Source organism: Xenopus laevis, chromosome 2L, assembly GCF_017654675.1.
Source record: "Xenopus laevis strain J_2021 chromosome 2L, Xenopus_laevis_v10.1, whole genome shotgun sequence".
Classification (NCBI taxonomy): Eukaryota; Metazoa; Chordata; class Amphibia; order Anura; family Pipidae; genus Xenopus; species Xenopus laevis.
In genome coordinates, this window is record NC_054373.1 from 20,560,343 (window position 1) to 20,577,119 (window position 16,777).

Consider the following 16,777-nt stretch of genomic DNA (forward strand, 5'->3'; position numbering starts at 1 on the left):
CAGCCTGCCAGAAAGCATTTCTCTCCTGAAGTGCAGGCACAAGTCACATGACCAGGGGCAGCTGGGAAATTGACAAAATGTCTAGCCCCATGTCAGATTTCAAAATTGAATATAAAAAAATCAGTTTGCTCTTTTGAGAAATGGATTTCAGTGCAGAATTCTGCTGGAGCAGCACTATTAACTGATGTGTTTTGAAAAAAAATGTTTTTCCCATGACAGTATCCCTTTAATTCAGAGCTTTCTGGATAGCAGGTTTGCAGATAACGGATCCTATTCCTGTAATAGTTTCTGGTGACAAATAGTTAAATACAAAAGCCTAGAAGAAATTTCAACCACTGCTAATAGTGAAGGTCAGGAAACCCTTGTAATGCCATTTGCCTTTGTGTTTTTAGTTAAAGAAGTCATTATTAGTTAGCAGATTTAGTCATGCAGAAAACACTTGCTCTGTCAGTTTCGGAATAATTACCTTCTTTATACGGAGCCCGTGCGCAACTTGAAATCCCCAGAACAAACCATTAAACTAGTTCTTGTCAAATGACTCCACGCACAAACATAATCAAGTGATATGTGTGTCTTTTAAATAATTACAACTGTGTAGCGCTGGATACAGGTACGCAAAATCTCCGACGACAAAAGTCTTTTGTGCTTTTCTTTATGCCGGAATCCAAAAGTCTCTGATTAAAAATCCATGGCTCATTAAGCATAAGAGGAGGAGTACCGACTTGCTGAAGAAATATTACATTCTGCCTGGGCTGCTTTGTCCAAATGTGAAGACTTATCTGTAAAACTTGCACACAATTACTTTTTAATGATTTTGCATTGGCTCATTAGGAGAGCGAGTCATTACTGGGAAGCAGAAGTGTAATCAGGCAAATATATACTACAGACACAAACAGAGGATTTTGAATCCCCCAAAAAAGATGACTTTTACACCATTTACACCGTTTCAAAGGGAAGCCCCAATAGTAAGGTATGGAACAAACAAAAGCTAGGTAAATGATTTTGTACCGTTACTATTAGGGGCAGATTTACTAAGCTCGAGTGAAGGATTCAAATGAAAAAAAAAATCGAATTTCGAAGTATTTTTTTGGGTACTTCAACCATCGAATGGGTCAAATTCGAACGATTCAAAGTAACCATTCAATAGTCAAAGTACTGTCTCTTTAAAAAATACTTTGACTAAATACTGCCATTTTAAACCTTCCAAGGTTCAATGTTAGCCCATGTGGACCTTCCCCAGCACTATTCTAAGTTTTTTTGTGGTCAAATAAAAATCCTTTGACCGATCGCTTAAAATCGCTCGAATGATTTTTATTCGATAGTTCGATCGAAGTATTTGCGGTAAATCCTTCGAATTCGATATTCGAAGGATTTTACTTCGAGGGTTTTTTAACCCTCGTAATTCGACCCTTAGTAAATCTGCCCCTTAGAGTCAGTCCAACCATCTGTAATGTTATAAGATAAGTACAGAGGTACTTTAATCTTATGAAGATGAATATAAGCAGGGGCATAACAATAGAATTTTTAATTGATTATGTTTAGAAAGTTTCTTATTTCAGTATGATAAAGCTTACATTCATTTTATTTTCATGATAGTTCCCCTTTTAATGTGGCTAAAGATAATTTAATCAAGGTAACGTCTTGCTTCCATTTGGTCTTTCATGCCATCATTAACCGCAGCCCAGACTGTATTGTAGGTCATAAATATGCACAGCTTTACATGTGTTAAGGTGCAGCTGTTCTCAGTCCTTCTTTATACTCTGTGCCAATGTGCACCTTAGTGCCTATTAAAGTTAATGAAGCTTTAGCCATAAGGTGCAACTTGCAGAGGGATACAGAAACACTGTCATTTATACCTGCCACTGTCTAGGAATAAAGTACTGGGCTCTCTCTGCACATTGTGCCCAAGTGCAATTTTTTTTTTTATATCCACAATATTGAGCATAACCAAGAGGCATAATATTACTCTCCCATGCACCACCAACATGCAGGGTCAGACTGGGCCAGCAGGACATCTGGAAAAACCCTGGTGGGCACCACTGATCCAGGCCCCCCTCACTCACCCATGATGCACATGTTGTAGTATGATTTTTTGTCACCTCTGGCATGCAGCTGTGGTATAAATACACATATATAAACTATATATACCAATATCTATGCTAATTGTTTATTTTAGTATCACAATAACCTTTGAACTTATGAAGAAATCATCCAAGCCACTCTTATAGGAGAACGAAAGCATAACTAAAGAAGTAGCTAGAAATGTTGTACATTATCTTTTGTGTTTCGGTACCAGCCCAAGGCAACCACATCCCTAAAGATCTGTGTCTCCAAAGATGCCCCAGTAGCTCCCCATCTTCTTTTCTGTTGATTCACTGCAAATGCTCTGTGCTGCTGTCACTTACTGAGCTTAGGGACCCACTCACAATATACAGTACACATAGAATAGAAATGTCACAATATAAGGCTGATTAGTAATTAATACAGATAATTACTACATGGCAGCTCAGAAACCATTGCATTGAGTGCCCTGTAGCATCAGCTTATATTACAGACCAACCTCATTTTCTGCTTGATAAAAACTTTAGGCTGGTGCAATAAGTTCATTATATAAAATATGGCTTTTTTAGCTATATTCATTTTTTGGATTTAGTTCTCCTTTAAAGACATTAACTGAATCAGCATCACAACATCACCCGGCAGTGCATTCAACAACCTCACTGTCCTGACTGTGAAGAACCACCTACGTTGCTTCAAACGAAAGTTATTTTCCTCTGGTACAGTGATTCTTTTTATGGGAAAAAAGATCCCCCACTATCTGTCTTTAATGTCCTCTTATGTGTAAAGAGTAACCATGCCCTCTAGAAGCTCCTTTTCTCCAGAGGAAACAACACCAACTTTGACAGTTTATCCTTATAGTTTAAATCCTCCATCTCTCTTACCAGTTTAGTTGCACATCTGTGCAAATAAAGCATAAGGTGTGATTTCTTTAGCAAGAATCAGTTACATGTGTAGGTGCAACAAGCAAAGATAACCTGGCACATAACAATTCTTTTCCTCAAGACAGGTGCTAATTCCAGGACTCCCTTTATTCCATGGACTGTGTACTTGAGGGGATACTAAATGAATTTCATGTGTTTTCATCAATTTAGAAATCAAACGTTACTTAATTGGCCAAAGCCCACTCTTCTCTAACCTTGTTTTGTCTACCAAATCACAAACTAAACATTTACTTGTATTCTGAAATAATTCCAGTACGTTTTATATCAAAGAATGCTTAATTTTTCTCACAAAGCAGATGTTCAATTACACTTTATTATTATCAACCTTTATTTATGGAACACCACCATTTTACTCAGCACTTTACATAAACATCATTCACATTAGTACCTGCTAAAGAAGAGCTTGCAATCTAAGGTCCCTATCATTTTTCACACGATTCTATTTAATTAGGAGCAAATTAGCACATTTTTGTAATTTGGGAGGAAACAGGAATACCCAGCATAAACCTTCAAATCATGGGGAGTCCTTGCTGTAACTGAACCTATGACTCCAGCATCACAATGCTGACCACCATTTTTATAATTAAAATGCTAGCTTTTAGTAATGAGTGAAATTCTTCATTAGGCATTAAGCATAGTTATTGGCAAATACTGTCACAAAATTGGCCATTGAGCCTAATGCATTTAGTGCCAAAAAAAGTTGTGGTGAAAAAAGTCTCCACTAACTTCCATGGCTTCGAAAACATGCCCATTGACTCCAATGTATTTTGCGTGAAAAAAAACATCACCATGAAAAATCTCCCTCTGACTTCAATGTGTTTGGCAAATATTCCCACGATTAATCTGTACTTTTCGTCATGGACAGCACCGTTCACAGGAAAGTTTTCTTTAAACACCTTTATTTAGACATGGGCACCGACCCAGAAAAACACAACGTTTCAGACCGACAATGGTCTTTTATCAAGCTAAATAAAAGACCAGTGTCGGTCTGAAACGTTGTGTTTTTCTGGGTCGGTGCCCATGTCTAAATAAAGGAGTTTAAAGAAAACTTTCCTGTGAACGGTGCTGTCCATGACGAAAAGTAAAGATTAAGGTGGAAACTGTGGGACGTGCATCAGATGGAAACGATTTGCTGACTAAACTCTTGCTGCAATATACCCACGGTTTCATAAACTTTTCGGTGAAATAGGACTAATTCGCACATCACTAGTGATGGGCGAATAAATTCGGCAGGCGCAAATTCGCAATGAATTTCCGCATTTCGCCACTGGCGAATACATTTTCGAAACTTCAAAAAAAACCCGCTGTGTCAAAAAAATTTGCGAGCGTCCAAATAGTCGCATGCATAAACATTGTCAAGCGTCAAAATTATTCGGACGTCCACTAACTTTAATACATCTGGACAAAATAGGCGCACATATAAAAATTGTTTCGGACGTCAAAATTGACTTAAATGCTTTTGCAAATTTTTTGCTGTTTCATGAATTTCACAATAAATTTGCGAATTTTTCTGCAGACCCACGGGACAAATTTGCCCATTACTACTCATCACCACTAGCTAGCTCTACAACAGACCAGTCAAACGTATGAGGTCTAAAATCCTATTTGAAACCCCTTTGCATTTTTCTGTAATTCCAAGGGAATTTCTGAAGTTTATTGAAACTAAATATATGTAGCAACAAAAACCTGTGCATTAGCAAGTAAATGTCCACAACAATTAAACAGATGCATTTTCAAAGTTAAAATATAGGATGGAAAAACAATTCACTTAACTTCTAAATTAACATTTTATTTGCAATGTTCGATTTATTAGATAGTTATTACACAGCAAATCATAATTGTGGATATGGCAGTTTTAATGGAGGTGGTGTTTTCTCCCTGCTAATAGTAAGGCTTTTAGTAAGGCATTTATAATAAATTGTTCACTGAAAATAAAAAAAATTTTATTTTGCATATTTTTATATCTCTGTATGATATGAGAAATCATCTCTACACCTGTTGTATCACGTGCAGCACCACCAGAATGATCATTATAACAGAACTGATGCTGCAGAGTTATTTATGCCATACATTGCACTCTTCATGAGACAAATAATTTAGGTAACAGAATATCTTTAATCACTTTTATTCTGATTTATTAAATTCAATCACAATTTAGAAAAATATGGGCTCACAAGCCAAACCTGTTCTAGGGAAACAAGCAATGAAGCAGCCATAACCATCGTTTTTTTCCCCATCAGGAATTGTATTCTATGCACTATAATTTAATTACGCATATTACAACTTCTAGAGGGCTGAAACGAGGATTTGGAATTGAGAAGATGGGTTTTATTGTACATTCTGAATATTAAAAGTATTCTGAAAGTTCAGTGCTAGTTCCCTAGCAAATATATGGCAGGGACATGTCAAATCATTTGTATTGGCTTTGAACATTAATATTCCAGACAGTACTGCAGCTCCTATCTTCCACTGCAGATCCCCCACAAAGAGTATCAATTCAGTTACATGAGTACTTGTGTTTAAAGGGCACGTAAAGGCAAAAAAATAAAATCCCATTTTTACTTTCTTTAACGAAAAAGAAACCTATCTCCAATATACTCTAATAAAAAATGTGTACAGTTTTTATAAGAAACCTGACTGTATGCAGTGAAATTCCCACTTCATTTACAGCTGTGGATAGGAATTGTCAGACGGTCCCTAACTGCTGAGCAGGGAAGCAATCATACAAGATTCCTTTTATCCCAAGGCTTTCTTTTCCATAAAAAATTTTCTTTATTTAAATTAGCATTAAAAGTAGCAATCATACTTATGAACAGCAGGGGGAGCCCCCGCATTACTTCCCAGCCATGCAGAACTCAAGCAGCTTTGTTTATGACGATCCCTATGCAGCCCAGACCACACTGAGCATGTGCACAGTCTTAGTTTGCGAAGATGTTTAACAAAGTTACAAGATGGTGTCCTCCTGTGGCCAACTTTGAAAGCATAAATTATTTGTTTGATTAGGCTTGTGGTGTAGTAAGTTCATGTTTATATTTAGTATACAAAATACAGCATTTCTAGCCTTATTCTATTTTGGACTTTACATGCCCTTTAAGGAAACAATAATTATTTAACAAAAATCTAATTTCAGAGGTTTTAGAGGTTTTTTTTTTTTACTTTGAAAAAAAACTTGAATGTTTGATGAATGCAACTGTGGAAAACGCAAATACCTTGAATCTGTGAGTTTACAAGGCCAAAAAACTAAAATTTACAAGCTCAAAAAAACTCAAAAGTATCAAATTAAAAAAATGGCTTGCATTTTGCATAAGACAGCTCCCACTGATTTCTACATGAACTCACAAGCTTTTAGATACTGTCGTTTTACATTCAAGTTTTTGGAGTTTTTTGTGCTTAATTAAAACCAAACATTCAAGTTTTTGAAAATATAGTTTGAATTTGCAAAAAATTCAAATTGTGGAAAAAGATTTAAATTAAAACCTTGTTACAATACCCACCAAAACTCTAAATGCAGTATTATATTTGATAGAGTAAATATTTTGTATCTTCATATTTCTAATGCTTTCACTTTACGAAGTATGTTTAGGATCATTCCTATGTAATAAATAGACTGAGAGAGCTAAGACCAAGTTAACTGACAAAATAATGTGTATGTGCCTATTTAATTTAAGGAATGTTATGAATAAGGCTCTTTCTCACAAATGAGGGTTCAAAGTTTGATGCAAATGGTGAGCTGTTGAGCTTGTGATTTCTTGCTAAGATTTTATAGGACTAAAATCTCAGATGTAATTCAAAAACAATCCTAAGCACTTTGGCCACATGGTAATTAAAGAGAACTAAACCCTAACAATGAATATGGCTAAAAATGTCATATTTTATATAGTGAACTTATTGCACGAGGCTAAAGTTTCAGCTTGTCAATAGCAGCAATGATCCAGGACTTCAAACTTGTCACAGGGGGTCACCATCTTGGAAAGTGTCTGCGACACTCACATGCTCAGTGGGCTCTGAACAGCTAAGCTTAGAGGTTGTCACTTTGGAGACATAGATATTTACTGTTAATGGTCTGTGGTTGCCTTGGGCTGATACAGAAGCATAAAACATAATGGAGCCCACATCCATTCAGCTTCTTATGTTCTCAGTTTAGAGATCATATTGAACACGGCTTTGAAATCCTTGAAGGCAACAATGAACTTGTTAATGGTAGAGTCAAATGTATTGGGTGACTGGGCCCACCAACAATGGATCTATTTCTGGTGGAAAGGCCCCTATTTTCCACCTGTAACATTAAACACATGACATAGATCTTGAGAACTATACCTAGGTCTAAAGAAGGAGATGCCATGGTGAGATGCACAACTGCTTAAAAGGAGTGAGTGTACAAGTAGTGAAGTAGGAGATAATTTCCCTCACCTTTGTTCAGCCTAAGGAAGGCAGGGTTGGGGTCACAACAGTCTGCTAAAAAAATGTCATGATCATTAAATAAACTGAATACATTTGATGTATCATAGTAACATAGTAACATTGTAAGTTAGGTTGAAAAAAGACACGTCCATTAAGTTCAACCTTTTAAGTCTAAATATTAATTGCCTAATTGTTAGCTGAACCAGAGGAAGGCAAAGTACCCCATATGAAGCTTCTCCAATTTGCCTCAGGGCACTGACTCAGATCAGTCCCTGGATCAACTTGTACTACAAGTTATCTTCCCATAACCCTGTATTCCCTCATTTGCTAAAATGCTATCCAACACCTTCTTAAAGCTATCTACTGTATCAGCCAGTATGACGGGTGAGAATTCCACATCTTCACAGCTATCACTGTAAAAAAAAAAACTCTGAATATTTAGACAGAACCTCCTTTCTTCTTATCGGAATGGGTGTCCTCTTGTCAGTTGGAAGGGCCTACTGGTAAATAAAGTTTTAGAGAGGTTATTGTTAGGGATGCACCAAATCCGCTATTTTGGATTCCGCTGAACCCCCGAATCCTTTGTGAATGATTCGGCTGAATCCCGAACCAAACCCAAACCCTAATTTACATATGCAATTTAGGGGTGGGAAGGGGAAAAATGTTACTTCTTTGTTTTGTGACGAAAAGTCACGCGGTTTCCCTCCCCACCTCTAATTTGCATATGCAAATTAGGATTCAGATTCGGTTCTGCCAGGCAGAAGGATTCGGCCGAATCCAAATCCAGCTGAAAAAGGCCGAATCCTGGCCGAATCCCGAACCGAATCCTGGATTCGGTACATCCCTAGTTATTGTATGAATCCCTTATACATAGTTATCAAATCCACCCTTAAGCACCTCTTCTCCAGCAGGAACAACCCCAACTTGGTTAGTCTTTCCTCATAGCTGAAATTTTCTATACCTTTTACCATCTTAGTTGCCCTTCTCTGGACCCTCTCTAATTTTGAGTACTGGAGACCATAACTACACTACATTTTCTAGATGGGGCCTTACCAGCACTCTATACAGTGGAAGAATCTCGTTTTACATCCCAAGTACATGACTTTACATTTATTGACATTGAATCTCATCTGCCACTTAGCTGCCCAGATTGCCAGTTTGTCAAGATCCTGCCACAAGGATGTTAGATCCTGGATGGAATTAATTGGGCTGTATAGTTTTGTGTCATCTGCAAACACTGATGAATTACTTACAGTAACCTTCCCTAAGTCATTAATGAACAAGTTTAATAAAATTGGACCCAATACAGAGCTCTGAGGGACCGCACTGAGAACCTTACTCCAAGTAGCAAATGTACCATTAACAACCACCCTCTGTACCCAATCCTGTAGCCAGTTCAATCCATGTGCAAACGACTTCATTAAACCCAACAGCCCTTAGTTTAGAAAGCAGTCATTTGTGGGGTACTGTATCAAATGCTTTGGCGTAAAAACAAATAGATCACATCTACTGATCTCCCTGTCCATATTCCTTCTGTATATATTACAACCATACTGGTACCATTATTTAAAGGAACAATACTCTCAATCCACATCTTTTTACTATAAATATACTTAAAAGACTTAGGTTATTCTTAAATTCTGCCGCAAAGTGCTCCTCATTTCCTATCTTTGCCTTTTGGATTGCTGTTTTCCATTTATTATAGTGTTTATATTGGTTAAATGCAGTAGCAATAAGGGGCAGAATTTTCGAAGTAAAAAAAGTTTGAAATTTTAAGTTATTTTTTGGATACATCGACCATCAAATAGGATACTACGACTTCGAATTTACTTCGATTCAAAGTAAAAATCGTTCGAATATTTGACCATTCGATTGTCAAAGTACTGTCTGTTTAAAAAAACTTTGACTTCAATACTTCGCCAACTTAAACCTGCCGAAGTGCTATGTTAGCCTATGGGGACCTGCCAGAGCATATTTCTACATTTTTTGGTATTGAAGGAAAATCGTACGATCGTACGATAAAATCGTTCGATTTGTACGATTCGAAGTACGATTAGAGTACTATCGTACGATCGTACTACGATCGGAATACGATCGTACGATGAATAAAATCCTCCGACTTCGAATGTCGGAGGATTCTATTTGATGGTCGAATTTCAAAGTATTTTCCACTTCGAAATTCGACCCTTGATAAATCTGCCCCTAAGTCATTCTTCTTATATGTTCATACACTTCTTTAAAAATGAGAAAATATTAATAAAAACATGTCACAGGTCTCATCTTGTTTTGATTTCTTTTTTAAAATTTAATTTGATCACAAAAGTTTTATCAAACCAATGAATTTACTAAGAATAACTTAAACATTTCTCTTGCTAAGCCGATGCTTCAATTTGTATTGCTTACTAAGTAAAACTGTTTTTCATGCTGGGAGTAGTTATAAAGGTCGTACTTCAGGTATGTTAAAAAGAGTTCTTCAAATTCTCTGGGGTGAAGCTGCAAATTGAACTTAGCACAAGCCTTCTGAAGGCTGATAGTCTGTTTTATGTCTATTTTCTGTCTGTAAATGTATTGGTTGAACATTTATCTTCTATTGAGAAGTTTGTGTGTAAATTATATAACAAAAAAGGGAAAGCTGTGCTCACCACTAAATTATAAGCCATTAGTTAGGGGAGCAATGAAGATGTGATCATAAAATTCATAAAAACAAAGACAGAAAGTCCTTTGCACTCACATATTATCAAATAAGACATTTTTATGTCATTAAGCAACTAAACAAATTTCCTTTCAGCACAACATTGCTGGTGTTTGTCCATCTGTTATTATATATTCAAGCTGGCCAAGTGCATCAAAGTCATCCCCGGTCTGGCCAGTCCAACACTCACTTATATCTGATTTCTTAAGAATTCTATTAATTCATTTTACATTTTTCAATAAGGATTTAGTTGTACATGCAAATTGCTTTCCTACGTTAAAACTCCCTAATGGTTGCCCCTCTGTAAAATCTGTAAAAAATAAAACAGTACCATGTAATTGATGGTAACTAAGCTGCATGAATCCTTGTTGGTGGCAAAACAATCCTGCTGGGTTTAAATGCCTTGTTTCGCTTTGTTGAACAATTTGCAAAATAGTGAAATTTCACCAAATGAATTGGAGTCAATGGTTTTTTTTCTTGAGCCAAATGCACTGGAGTCAGTGGGCATTTTTTCTTGTTCCAAATGCATTGGAGTCAATGGGCATTTTTTTCTTGTGACAATTGTATTGACAATTGTGCTTTTTTGCACCAAAGGCATTGGAATCAATGGGCCTTTTTACTTGTGCAAAATACATTGGAGTCAAAGGGTGCTTTTTTTTGCACTAAATGCATTCTAGTCAATAGGCATTTTTATTTCTTGTGCCAAACATATTGTAGTCAATCAGCATTTTTTCTTGGGCCAAATGCATTGGAGTAAATGGGCATTTTTTTATTGCTTTATTTTTCTGTCCAAAAAAGGCATGGCAAAATTCTACTGCAGATTTGTAAATTTTTTTCACCACTTGCAAAAACACAAATAATAAATTAAAGCTGTTGATGATAACAATACCTTATGTCATCATGACCATATATTGATGGAGGAATAAATTCACCAGACATGGATTCGTTGTGAATTTCTGCTTTTCACATCCACAAATAAATTTGTGAAACTGCTGTGAAATTGGCCAGCAAATATCCGACACAAAATTTTTTTTGTTGTGGCGGAATTTTTGCTGATGAATTTTATGACACAGTTTTGCGAAACATTCGCAGGCGCGAACTGCGGATATTTTCCAGGAATCCATGCCTGCCGAATCACTGATCACTACACTAAATTAAAACTGTAAGAGCTTAGGACACACATGCCCCTCTTTTACATAGAGATCTAGTAGGATGCCCTTTGGTGCACAGAACTGACTTACTGTACCTGCTAAGCAAACCACAGTGCTATGATCATGATATAATATGGCAACATACTGGTTGAGATCAGACCTTGAATGGTAGCACCAAGTCAGCAAGAACAGAGCAGATATCAGAGCATAACCAAACTATGGTATAAAAAGAATATAAGAAAAAAAAATGTAAGCTGAATTTTATTTAGAGACTGTATGTAGGGAAATATCATTTTCAGAGAATGCACCTGAATACAGTATTGCATGTGTCCTGTGTAATTTATTCTTTAGCCAGTTTCTTTCCAAGTACAAATATTATGTTAGTATTTATAGGCGAAACTGACCCATTTTGCTTCACTGAAAAATCAGTGAAACTGTGGAACAGCATGGCAAAATTTTGCCAAATGCATTGAGTCAATGGGTGTTTTTTCTTGCTTCAGATGCATTGGAGCCAAAAGGGGGTTTTCTCATGCCAAATGCATTGAAGTCAATAGGCAATTTTTATTGCATTTGTTCACAGTGAAACTAAATGCATGGAAACATTTTAGAATTGATTTGAAAAGAATTTCAGGACTCACAAATTTCACCACAAATCTGTACCAGGTAAAAAAAAATGTGCTTGTGCTTAGTTGCAGGGCAATATTCCTTATGTTAATTAGTAAATATCCACACCACATTGGCGAATAAGTCAATTAATTGTGATACTGGCAGGTCCATTTCATGGGGGTTGATCCTTCTGTGCAGATTTTTGATCAAAGGTAAATCTATAAATCCAAACATTGAGCAAATTGGCTTGCTGTATTTAGGAATTGTAGTTTTATATATATACAACTAGTTTATTCCATTAGAGAACTGTAAATTATATAATCTATGATATTTTTGGAGACAGTGGTGTAACTAGAAGTTTCTGGTATTTCAACAATCAATTCTACTTTCCTTCCTTTTTCTCTTATGTCCCTGTAGAAACACATTCATACCAAATGACAATTTAAATACCCAACCCATGGTGCCCATCTAAAGGCACTCATTAATTTTAGGACACTTCTGTCTGGTGCTGTATTTAATTTCCAGCTGTTCTCTAATTTCTCCCATAGTTAACTTCAGTAATTGTGATGAGGCTGCAGATAAACTGTTCCCCCACCTGTTTTTAAAAATCCTTGTAATCAAAAGTCAACTTGCATGTAGAGTGAATGGAGCAGAATTTGGAAATTTACTTAAAGCACTCAATTGGCAATGGTGTATATTCTTGTTTAGTTTTTTTTATGGAGATTTTAATTTTAAGTTTAGCATATTCATATTTGAAATTAATGACATTTTTATGGTCGAGTTTTAAGGAGAAACATACAAATTTTTAGAGGGAAAAAACTTTTTAAAGATTTATTATGCTTAAAATATGCTAAAAATCCAAATCCAAAAAAATAAATCCTGTTGAAGTCATGTAAAAGTCAATGGCAGATGTCCCTTTTATAATTGCCTTTATGATCTTCAAGGTGTTTTTGTAAACACATGCGCGTGCACATACAGTATACTTAATTACTTATGATACAGGGGACCAGGGAATGTGCATTGATTAATTGGCCAAATCAGTAGCACTTTCATTGTACTAAAACATATTTTAACTTAGCCTTTGAGTGCCCCCACAACCCCCTTTTTTTGTAAATTGTATTATGGCCAGGTGTGTCATTAGCTATACAGAGGCTTCCTCGCCTAAGGAACAATACCCCCGATTCTCTGCCGCAACCCAATGTATAATGCCCAAGCTTCTCCTGTAGGCTCTTCACTAACCTACCACTGGGCTCTAGCCAAACTAGTACTCCTTGTTGAGACAACAGGCTGTCCATGCTCGCTAGCCCTCTCTACCTTTCACTCCTGAAGTGAACTCATTTGCCACTACTACCCGCTACTACCCAACTGCACCAAACTCCCCCAAGGGCCTGGCCACTTCAGTCTGCTGCTGCCTTTTTGATGGTCTGGCCAAAGAGGAAGTGCCCTAGCAAGGCACTGTCTTATTGAGGCTCCCATGGAGGTCTGTCTAGGAAAAAAACACATTTAGCTTTATTTCTGGAAGTTCATATGTTTATGCACCTTTTCTACTTACTGTAAGTCTAATTGAATGAGCTCAAGTGAGCAAGGGGGGTATATTTTCCCTTTGATGGCACTGTATTTTTTGTGTACTCATTGGATGTGCTAGAAGCATGCGCAAGAATTATTGTCAGGAACTCTCTGGTTTCAAACAAAATATTTTGGCAGCTGCTTCTCCTGCTGCTTGAGCCACAGGAGGCAGTGTGCATTCAGCTTGACAGAATACAATCTGAGACTATTCCCCCTTGTCAATATTCCCTGATCCACTTTCACTGTCTAGCTGTGGGCAATAATCCACTTCCTCAACTCCCTGGATAATTGGCCAATCTGTCTAATACAAGACTTGTGTTCCTGAGATCATGTTGACCTTGGCCTTTTACCTGATTCTGCAATCTTAGAGTCAAGAACTCCCTCGTTTTGAACCAGGGGCCTCTTATGTATTGGTCACTGCTCCTCCTGCTTGAGCCACAGTAGGCAGAACATCTTTATCCTGACAGAATATCATCTGTGACTCTTCCCCCCTGCCAATATACCCTCGCTATTTACTGGCTATATAGGTAAGACCTACGTATAACCATCAACTAATAAAATGCCTATACAATTTCTTATAAGATAAGTCAGTAAAGATCATCAGGGATGAAATAAATCATTTACCACCTTTGAAACAGGGCAAGTATGTATGATCCAATGAAAGAACAACTGGAAATCTGGAAAAGACAGCATATTATGTGATATGAGTATGATAAATTATATTACCAATATGATGCCTGCCTACTGATATTTTACAGGAATTTTCCCCTGGGAAAAAAACAATTATGTCTTCTTAATCCGGTACACCAATTTATCATCTAGATATCAACGTCAGTTACTGAGCCATTTGTATGGAGCACACTTTCTGCTCATCTCCTGGTATTTTGGGGGTTTTGCAGAGATTTCACACTTCGTTGCATTAATTACATGACCTTGTCCAGAGAAGATTAAACATACCCCCTGGAGCATAATTTAATTTTGCTGAAAGTGGGAAGCTAGTTTCATCTAACCATTAATTATGTCAGAACAGCTGGTGACTGGTTAATTTTTATGTATTACTATCCCACTGCATGAACTCAGTCTTTGTCAGTATTTCAAGAAACGTAAGAGGTCAAAGCCATTCATAAAACAAATGAAGCCAGCAGTTTATCACAACAATGTCTAATTGGAACACTATTATTATTTTGAATAATTATGTCTTCATTGCACATTAGTTGGCATTATCACAGCCATAAAATATGTAGATGCCACTGACAGTAACAATATAATCAAATCTCTGAAGCCTTTGGTATTTTAATAATTTCATATTTCATTAAACATAATTCTGCAGTTGGTTTTAATAATCAGTATTTACCCAATACAGGGCTTCGTTTACTCCACAGTCTGCAGTTTTATTTACTGTTCTGCTTTGTGTTTTGTAACAGTGGTTTTGCACACATATCAACTTTGAATTTGACCTCACACTATTTATACTATTGCACCAAGACTTTTGGAACAGTCTATAGCAATGGCTTTTAAAATGTGGATCAAGGGTGGTACAGAGCAGTGTCCAGAGAACAACTTAAAGTCCAGTTAGATATCACTGAATGGCTTATACAGAAGAGCGGACATTGAAATTTAACTGATATACTTAATGTTACAAAGGTCCATTAGAAAAAGGAAAGAAAATAGAAAGAATGTCCATGACCTGGAAGAAATGAGAAAAAAGAATGTTCCATAACACTTTTATTTGCAATCAGATGATACCTAACAGATACTGTACCTAGTCCAAGGTAAAAGAAAGTTCTAAAGGCTAAGGGAAGATATGATAAACCATATTGATATCTGTATGAGAAATGAGGCTAGGACAACAGGGAGGATTAAGTTGTAGCATTTGGGAAATGAGTATGTATACCACAGTTCCTAGATCTCTACTTACAAGTATTTCTCATGTTTGTCTGTAAGTATACTGGTCAGCTTCTCATTACCCATAATCCAGTTTAGTTTATCTTTCAAATGAGAGATGATACTGTATACAGTATGTAGATTTCCAAAATATGGCAATAGTAATTTTAGCTGGCAGAAAAACAAAGGTTAAAAGTATTCATGTTTTCATGTTATATACATATATAATGTACATATGATCACAGTTTTTCTAATGCTAATAAGCATAACAATGCTTTGGGAATGTAAAATAGCAGAAATAGGTGTGTGGATATATGTACTCATGTTTATTTGTGTCATGGAATAAATAATGTAATAAATTCTGGACCAAAATCTTTGACCATTTGAGCAGGTTCACCAGACATGCATCAATGTGCCAGTTTGGCCACATCATTGGAAACAGTCCTTACTGAGTTGGGAATGTATTTTATTTGGATGAGATTTAGATGTATTTACAGGAATGACTGCAGTAAATCGGCAGGCAAAGACAAAGTCCAGAAACAGGCCAGAAGTCAGGCAAACAGAGTCAAGGAACAGGTCAGAACAAAACCAGAGTCAGCTCAGGTAAACAAAGTGTCACGGTCGGCACCCTACACCAGAACAGATGCCAAGCACCTTGGTCTCGGCTCGACTTCACCAGTTAAGTGACCGCCTTTGGCCTCGGGAGGAGCCCTCGGCGTACTCAGATGCCACCTGGACTTAACGAGAGGTGCAAGGCATAAGTTCTGGCAGGCAATGGGGCACGACTGTTCTACAAGAATGCTGGAAGATAGGAAGCCACAGGAACAGGCAGGCCGGGCCAGCCCAAGCAGTAGAATAGTCAGATCAGACTTAGGATCGAGAGCGAAGAATAGTCGATGGCCAGGCAAAGCATCAGGATTGGAGAGTTCAGAGTAGTCACAGACAGGCAGGATCAGGATTGGAGAGTTCAGAGTAGAATTCAGGCAATCAAAAGGTCAAACACAATAGATCAGTCAGAAGAGGTAAATACAACACCCAGGAACAAGGCAAATTGAACCTAACAACGGGCAACTTGCTAAAACCTAAATTCCCCTTAAATACATTTGAATTTGGCGCCATTGCGCGCTGACGTCACACGCCAGCGTCACTGCGCCTTTAAGAACCGAGCGTGCGCGGCGCGCGCGCCTTAGGGGAAACCGGCACCAGGAAGTGAGCCGGAGCTGCAGGAGCTGCGCAGCGGGCGTCCACGCCAAAGGAGCGGCGGTGGACCCCGCTGCCCACTAGACCACCGGGGTAAGTCCTGACACAAAGTCTAGGAACATGCCAGAAATAAAAACAAGGAGATCCATGAGAACAGGGCAAGGAGGGGTACTGGAGCGCAGTGAACAATGTACAAGGCAGGAATTTGGAACGCAAGAGGGCCAGATCACAGTTCAAAGGCTTAATGACCAAGCAACCAGGAGTTGTTGTAGCAG